Below are 8,217 nucleotides of genomic sequence, written 5' to 3' on the forward strand. Positions count from 1 at the left end.
GTGCATAATTCAAACATACTGGTGACTTATCGTCCAAAGCCAGAACGGGTTATCAAAACCTCAAATATACTCATAGCAGGAGCAAGAATGATTAAGGCCACATGGCCTAAACCATGTTAAACCATATATCAATATGGTACCAAAAATATCAACTTCAAACAATGTTCAGAAAATAATAAATCAAAAAAACAAGGCATTCATAGGCTGCCAAGCCTCAATGTCAAATGATTTTCATGGGCCGCATAGCCACTAGGTTAATCCTTCATTCAAACCTATAAGTTGGGCCTCACATGACCAACCGCCGTTTAAACTTTAGACAAGTTCAGGGTCTTTATCAGATTGACTGTCATGAGTACAGCGGGTCATTCCAGGATTACCTAGGCGAAGTGGCAGACAAACAAGGCAGGATAAACCTGAATTTTGGTGATTTACACCTGGCATACCAGCCAATCAAAAGGGTTTAATCAAAAGTTGTGTTCATTGAACAGGGAGCCCCCCAAGTGACATATATGAAGCCTTTCATGGCAGGATACCTATGTTTGAACTGTGCAAGACTGTGCAATGCCACAAGTTCTCTTTGGTAAACTTTAACTTGGGAAATAAGCCACCAAGAATTTTCAATCAAGGCATATAAGCCGGATCCATAGGGTAGTCATAGCTATGCTCAATGAGGAGGAAGCCCCCAAGTGATTTTTTAACAAGGGGTGCAAGCCGGATCAAGAGGGTAGTCATAGCTATGCTTAATGAGCAGGAAGCCCCCAAGTGATCTTATGAATTGACAATAAAGACGCAGATGCTCAAAAATGAACGACAGAGGCCTTGAATTTCAGGGATGCCGGCTTTATTATACTTGATCATAATATATACATAGATGAAAAATATGTACAACACAAGAACCAATGGCTCAGGTGTAATAAGGCCGAAGATGAGAAATGTTCCAAGGCCGACGGGTCTCCTCCTCCGATGTGTGTGAGTCCTTGTGGTCTTGAACATCAATGAGGTAGTATGAGTCGTCGTTCAAATTCTTGCTGACCACAAAGGGTCCTTCCCAAGGAGGGGATAGTTTGTGCATATCTCTCTGATCTTGGATGAGCCGGAGCACCAAGTCACCTTCTTGAAAGGTCCGGGTCTTAACCCGGCGGCTATGATAATGGCGCAGATCTTGTTGGTATATTGCCGAACAATCCGCTGCAAGGTCGCGCTCTTCATCCAACAAGTCAAGATTATCTTGACGTGCTTTTTCATTGTCAGCTTCAACATAATCCGCCACACGGGGCGAGTCGTGACGGATGTCACTAGGGAGAACCACCTCTGCTCCATAAACCATGAAGAAAGGCGTGTAACCCATGGATCTATTGGGGGTAGTATTGATACTCCAAAGCACCAAGGGTAACTCCTCAACCCGACGTCCTCTGCAAAGGGACAATAAGCAGAGGTTTTATACCTCTCAAGATTTCTTGATTGGCCCTTTCAGCTTGACCATTAGACTGGGGGTGAGCCATTGACGAGACATCAAGACGAATATGCTCTTGTTGACAAAATTCTTTCATAGCACCCTTCGACAGGTTAGTGCCATTATCAGTTATGATGCTATGAGGATAACTAAAGTGTAAAATCACCTTTTTGATGAATTGAACCATTGTTGCCGCATCACATTTGCTGACCTGCTCTGCCTCAACCCACTTTGTGAACTTGTCAACTACCACCAAAAGGTGGGTCTTTTTGTCCTTGGATCTTTTGAAAGGTCCAACCATATCTAGCCCCCAAACTGCAAATGGCCAAGTAATGGGAATCATCCTCAATTCTTGAGCCGGCACATGAGCCCGTTTCGAAAATTTCTGACAGCCATCACACTTGCCAACCAGATCTTCTGCATCAGCATGAGCCGTCAGCCAATAAAACCCATGACAAAAAGCCTTAGCAATGAGAGATTTAGAGTCGGCATGATGGCCGCAATCTCCTTCATGAATATCTCTTAGAATTTCATGACCCTCCTCGGGAGAGATGCGTCGTTGAAACACCCATGTAACACTGCATCGGTGTAACTCACCATTGACACTCACCATTGACTTCGACCTTTGAGTTATTTGCCTGGCCAAAGTTTCATCACCAAGTAACTCACCTGGGGTCATATAAGCCAAATATGGAACAGTCCAATCACAAATAGCATGGAGAGCCGCCACCAACTGTGCCTCCGGGTCAGAGATAGCAAAATCCTCTTCTGTAGGCAATTTAACTTAAGGATTATTCAGAACATCATGAAAAACATTAGGTGGTGCCGATTTACGCTGGGACCCTAGCCAGCTTAAAGCATCAGCCGCCTCATTTTTCCTGCGATCAATATGTTCCACCTGATAGCCCTTGAAATGGCCAGCAATATCATCAACCGCCCGGCGATAAGCCACCATGAGTGGGTCTTTGGAATCTGAAGTTCCTAAGACCTGCTGAGCCACCAGATCTGAATCACCAAAACACCTGACCCGGCTTAGGTTCATCTCCTTAGCCATCCGAAGACCATGGAGCAAGGCCTCATATTCAGCTACATTATTAGTGCAAGGAAATATCAGCCTCAAAACATAACAGAACTTATCACCTCGTGGGGAAGTCAGAATAACTCCAGCCCCCGAGCCTTCCAATTGCCTGGATCCATCAAAATGAATAGTCCAATATGTGTTATCCGGCTTATCCTCGGGCATCTGCAACTCTGTCCAATCATTGATGAAATCAACAAGGGCTTGAGACTTAATGGTTGTTCGAGGCACATATTTCAAACCATGGGGTCCAAGTTCAATTTCCCATTTAGTCACCCGAACTGTAGCTTCTTTGTTTTGAATAATATCCCCCAGAGGAGCAGAACTGACTACTGTGATGGGATGACCAAAGAACCAATGCTTTAACTTGCGACTAGCCATGAACACTCCATAAACTATCTTTTGCCAATGTGGGTATCTCTGTTTAGATTCAATTAACACCTGATACGTCTCCAACGTATTGACTTTTTCTCATGCTTTTCCTCTTGTTTTGGACTCTAATTTGTATGATTTGAATGAAACTACCCCGGACTGACGTTGTTTTCAGCAAAACTACCATGGTGTTGTTTCTATGCAGAAATAAAAGTTCTCAGAATGGAACGAAACTTTGCGAGGAATTTTTATGGAATAAAAGAGGATTTTTGGATCCAAGACCCACTAGAGAGGGGCCCCTGGGTGGGCACAACCCACCAGGGCGCGCCCCCCTCTCCTGGCGCGCCCAGATGGGTCATACTCACATGGTGGCCCCGCTGATGACCCCCCTAATACAATAAAATCACATTATTCCAGAAAAAATCAGGGAGAACGAATTACCGTGATCCACGAGACGGAGCCGCTGCCAAGCTCTGTTCTTCCTCGGGAGGGCAAATCTGGAGTCCATTTGGGGCTACGGAGAGGGGGATCTTCATTCTTCGTCATCACAAACCCATCTCCATCGCCAATTCCATGATGCTCCCCACCGGGAGTGAGTAATTCCTTCATAGGCTCGCTGGTCGGTGAGGAGTTGGATGAGATTCATCATGTAATCGAGTTAGTTTTGTTAGGCCCTGATCCCTAGTATCCACTATGTTCCTAGATTGATGTTGCTATGACTTTGCTATGCTTAGTGCTTGTCACTTTGGGCCCGAGTGCCATGATTTCAGATCTGAACCATTTATGAATTCATCATTATATCCATGTTTTAGATCCGGTCTTGCAAGTTATAGTCACCTACTACGGTTATGATCCGACAACCCCGGAGTGACAACAACCGGGACCACTCTCAGTGATGACCATAGTTTGAGGAGTTCATGTATTCATTATGTGTTAATGCTTTGTTCCAGTTCTCTATTCAAAGGAGGCATTAATATCCCTTAGTTTCTAATATGGACCCCGCTGCCACGGGAGGGTAGGACAAACAATGGCATGCAAGTTCGTTTAATAAATCATGTATGAATATTTACGGAATATATGCCTACATTATGTCGATGAACTGGATCTAGTGCCGTATCGCCCTAGGTTATAACTGTCACATGATGAATATCATCCAACACCGATCCAATCCCTACGAATTTATCTTGTATTGTTCTTGCTAAGTTACTACTGTGCTACCGATCACTTTGCTACAGATAATTAATCTCTAGGTGTGGTTGAATTGACAACTCAGTTGCTAATACATTCAAATATTTTTTGGCTCCCCTTGTGTCGAATCTATAAATTTGGGTTAAATACTTACCCTCAAAAACTGTTGCGATCCCCTATACTTGTGGGTTATCAAGACCTTTTTCTGGCGCCGTTGCTGGGAAGCATAGCTATATTTGTTGAGTCACTTGGGGTTATCATCAATTTATCACTATGAAGAATCTGAAGGATCCAAAGACTATAATATTTCCCTCAAAGACGAGGGGAGGTAAGGAACTGCCATCCAGTTCTGCTTTAGATTCACCTTCTGTTATGAGTAAACTTGCAACACCACCACATGCTATCAATTCTGATATGTCTCAAGTTATTGATGATGCTAGTACCATGCTTGATAATGATGATGTGCCACTTGGTGAATTTCTTGATGAACAAATTGCTAGAGTAATACAACATGATGTTGTTGAATCTGATGATGAGCTTGAAACTGAAACTCCTGAAACACTTGCTAGAGCTAGCCCTCCTAGATATGAATTTCCTAAGGTACCAGAAGGCTATTTTATGAGTGAAGAGGCAGCTAGAGATATTCTTGCTTGTAAGGATATAGATGATTTAGAGAAATTATTACACAAGTATAAAGAAATACCTCTGAATGCTAGAATGAAATGTGATCCTAAGTTTGCTACTTCACCTATTGCTATTGCTGATAAGGATTATGAATTCTTTGTCGACCTAGAGTTAATCACTTTGGTTGAATCTGATCCTTTCCATGGTTTTGAAACTGAAACTGTTGTGGCACATCTTACTAAGTTGAATGATATAGCCACCCTTTTTACTCATGATGAGAAAACTCGATACTATTTTATTCAAATTATTTCCTTTCTCATTAAAGGGTGATGCTAAAGCTTGGTACAATACTCTTACTCCTGGTTGTGTGTGTAGTGCCCAGGATATGATCTATTACTTCTTTGAAAAATATTTTCCTGCTCATAAGAAACAAGCTGCCTTACAGGAAATATTTAACTTTGTTAAACTAAAGAAGAGAGTCTCCCACAAGCTTGGGGGGGGGTTTCCAGTTACTTAATGCTTTGCCTGATCATCCTCTTAAGAAAAATGAAATACTTGATATCTTCTATAATGGACTAACCGATGCTTCTAGGGACTTCCTAGATAGTTGTGTTGGTTGTGTTTTCAGGGAACGAACAAGCTGAAGAATTATTGAATAACATATTGAAAAATTATGATGATTGGACTATTCCTGAACCACCGCCTAAACCCGCTCTGAAGAAGAAGGGTATATTATATCTCAGTCCTGAAGATATGCAAGAGACCAATAAATCTATGAAAGAAAAAGGTATTAAGGCGGAGGATGTTAAAAAATTACCACCTATCGAAGAAATACATGGGCTTGAAGCACCACCACCACCCAAGGTGGTAGAGGTAAAAAATTTAATGAAATTAGTGATGATCCTCATAATAAACATCCTAGTCGATGCCTTTATGAGTATGATAATTACATTAGAAAACAAGATCACTTCAATGCAAATGTTATGAAACAATTGAAATATAATTCCGATATGATTGCTCGCTTGAGTGACTTGTTGTTTAGAATCTCAAATGATGTTAGAGGTGTTGGAAAACATGCTTCTATGGTTCAAACCTAGTTAGAATAAGTTGCTAAATCACAAAGAGAGTTGCTTGATGAAATGAATTATAATATACATGATTTTGCTGTTAGAGTTGCAACTAGAGGAGGTAAAATGACTCGGTAACCACTTTATCCTGAGGGACACCCAAAAAGAATTGAACAAGATTCACAAAGGGCTAACACTAGTGCACCTAGTCCTTCTAAAAAGAAAAAGAAAAATAAAAATGATAGGACTTTGCATGCTTCTAGTGAACCTGAAATAGACAAACCTCCTCATAATGAAAATGTAACTTCTATCGCTGATGCTGAAACTCAATCTGGTAATGAACATCCACCTAGCGATAATGAAAAAGACAATGATGAGGTTCTTGAAGACACTCAACCAAATATTGATAAAGAACCAGATAATGATGTTGAGATAGAACCACCTGTTGATCTTGATAACCCACAACCTAAGAATAAAAGATATGATAAAAGAGACTTTGTTGCTAGAAAACACGGTAAAGAAAGAGAACTGTGGGTTCAAAAACCTATGCCTTTTCCACCCAAGTCAACTAAAAAGAAAGACGATGAAGAATTTGAATGCTTTGCTGAAATGCTTAGGCCAGTCTTTTTACATACTCGTTTGACTGATATCTTGAAAATGCCTCCTTATGCAAAGTATATGAAAGACATCATCACAAATAAGAGAAAAATATAGGAAGATGAAATCTCCACTATGCTTGCTAATTATACTTTCAAAGATGGAGTACCTAAAAAACTTGGAGATCTGGGTATACCAACTATACCTTGCTCTATCAAAAAGAATTATGTGAAAACTGCTTGTGATTTAGGAGCTGGTGTTAGTGTTATGCCTTCTTCTTTATATAAAAGACTTGACTTGAATAAACTCACACCTACTAAAATATGTTTGCAAATGGCTGATAAATCAACCGCCATACCTATCGGTATCTGTGAGGATGTGCCTGTTGTTGTTGCTAATGTTACTATTTTGATTGACTTTGTTATACTTGAGATGCCCGAGGATGACAACATGTCGATTATCCTTGGTAGACCCTTCTTGAATACTGCAGGGGCTGTTATTGATTGCAATAAAAGCAAGGTCACTTTTCATATTAATGGTAATGAGCATACGGTGCACTTTCCGAAGAAACAATTCCAAGTGAATGGTATTAATCTTATTGAAAAATCTCCGACAATCACTATTGGAAGTTTTCAAATACCTCTACCTACTGTCAAAAAGAAATATGAAATGCTTATTGTTGGGGAAATGCATATCCCCATTGACGTAACTTAGTGATTTACGAAATTTCTTCATTTTCATGCTAATTGAAAGTGGTTGTTAATAAGACCTGATCAACCTTATTAATGAATCATTTTTGAACGGTATGAAGTTGATGAATTTGGTAAGCACTACCTTCTGTCCCTACCTTTTGTTTCCTGTTTTTATTAGTTAAATAAAATAAAATGCCATGTTTCGTCTGTTTTCTGAATTTCCCGTGCAATAAAAAATGACCCAAAAATAAAAGTTCTCAGAATGCTCTGAAAACCTGATATGATTTTTTTCTGAATATTTAAGAATTTTGGTGCAAATAATACCAGAGGGAGGTGCACCGGGTGGGCACAAGCCACCTCGGCGCACCAGGACCCCTAGGCGCACCCTGGTGGGTTGTGGTCCCGACATGGGCCCCCGCACTTATCTCTTTAGCCCACATCATCACTTACCTCCAGAAAAAGTCCCCATTGCTCTCTCTCCCGTGTTCTTGAGCTCAAACCCACAGATTTCGATTGCTTAGCTCAAAGCTCCGTTTTCGAAACTGTTTCGGGGGATTGTTGCTTGGTATGCGACTCCACTATTTGTCCCATTAGTTTTTGTTTTAGTGGTTTATACTTTGAATAATTTGCTACTCTTGGTGCTGCTGTACATGAGCTTGCATGATGAATTCTTAGTGTTCCAAGTATTTTGAATGCTTGCTATGGCCTCTATGTATCCCTAGGAGTAGTTGCTATCAATCTTGTGAAGTTTTGTTGACAAATTTTTGTCACCTCAAAATTTTTATTTTCAGAAATTGTACGCGATCATGAATATCTCCAAGAAGTTTGGCTCGAGGAAGAACTCCAAGGGTGTTATTGTGCAGTCTTCTGACGGTGATCTCCACCCTTGCAGGTTGGCGGAAGTACGGCCGTGCGAATGGCCGCACATCCCGTTCCTACAAGAGGCTGGAATTTTTGAGGAGTTCATGCAATATATTGCTAATGCCGGCCTCACCGACTTCATTGCAGATGAGTGTGATCAGCACCAAATCCTCACAAACATCTTTCTTCAAAGTTTTACTTTCCTGCCTAGGAATAATCCTCCTGAAGTGAGCTTTGATTTATATGCTGAAAATCATCAGATAACGCTTACTGAATTTTGCAACA

The sequence above is a fragment of the Triticum aestivum genome, chromosome 7B (genome assembly GCF_018294505.1).
Source record: "Triticum aestivum cultivar Chinese Spring chromosome 7B, IWGSC CS RefSeq v2.1, whole genome shotgun sequence".
Taxonomy (NCBI): Eukaryota; Viridiplantae; Streptophyta; class Magnoliopsida; order Poales; family Poaceae; genus Triticum; species Triticum aestivum.